Genomic DNA, 1,336 nt, shown 5'->3' on the forward strand with positions numbered 1-1,336 from the left:
ACTCTCATTGACCAGTGAGCTCCTTAAATTGTGTGAACCAATCAGAAAGCTTTTGCTTCCTTTTCTGTCAATAAAAGCCAATCACTGCTGATACTCAGAGGAGTACCTTTCCACATGTGGATTGGTGCTACTTGATTTTCGATCTGCCTGAATAAACCTCATCCAATAGATTAATTTTTTAAAAAAAAAAGACTATATAAGATTAGATAAATATAATAAATACATTTCCAGTAGTTCAATAAATAGACTATTGTAATCTCTAAATTCTCTCTCTGCAAATAAATAAGGGTGATTACAAAACAAACACCAGAAATTCCTATAAGGCTTCTTTTGAAAACATCTGAATATGTTAGAAAGATAATAGAAATACTGAAAGAAGAACGTAGAATTATACATAAGTTAATGGTTGATATATGAAAAGAAACCACATGTAAAATTATATTAACATGTAAATTGGTATGCTGAAAAAATATGAAACTCCCCAAAATTAGAAGAGTCAGAGATTTATCTGAGAATTAACACCATGGAGAGAGAGGATGATGAAAGAGAGACGCCAACAACATCATGGAGATACAAAAGCTGTTAATAGCCTGAAAGACAGGGAATGACATCAAGTAACCTCTTCTTAGGAATAGGTGCAAATAGAAAAAACTGCACAATCTTTTCATCTTTCAATCTTTATAACTAAGTATCCATATATGTGAAAGAATCAATTGGAAACTCAAAGTTGTTGCCTCATTATCTAGTAATTTGACTTTTAAAAAATATTAAATTTGCCTTATGCTGACAATTATGCATTGCATACAAACATGAAAAAATATATCGAGTTATTAAGCCAGCTATTAAAAAAAAAAGAATGTAGCGGAATTCTATGAAGTTTTCTTTTTTCTAAATGTCATGATTAATATTATAGGAGAAAGAAATAGCACTAGGATTCTAAACCCTAAAAAAATTCTGATCGTTTGAAAAAGCAACTCTAATATGTGTGAGCTAATATATATAAGCTCTTGAATTTTGATAGCTAGTTTTTTTTACGATTTTCTTAACATACTGTTGTGTATCATCTTTAGAATATGGTGAATTCAAAATACTGCAGAGAAAAAATAATTTTAATTTGTCATGATGATATTTTCAGTTTGTGGTGTTTTATTCAGTAGTGCTGCATATTGTTGCAAGCATTAATGATTCAGAGACAGATGACAGTGGTGTTCTCAGGGCAATGAATCAACTTGATTCGTTTCTTTCTGGACATGGCGTATCCTTCAAACTTCTATTGAGGATGCTCAGAAATGTGAAAACTTACCAAGTATAATTTCTAGGAGCCATAAAGCCATGA

This window comes from Orycteropus afer, unplaced genomic scaffold, assembly GCF_000298275.1.
Source record: "Orycteropus afer afer isolate SDZICR_OR568_19922 unplaced genomic scaffold, OryAfe1.0 scaffold00886, whole genome shotgun sequence".
Taxonomy (NCBI): Eukaryota; Metazoa; Chordata; class Mammalia; order Tubulidentata; family Orycteropodidae; genus Orycteropus; species Orycteropus afer.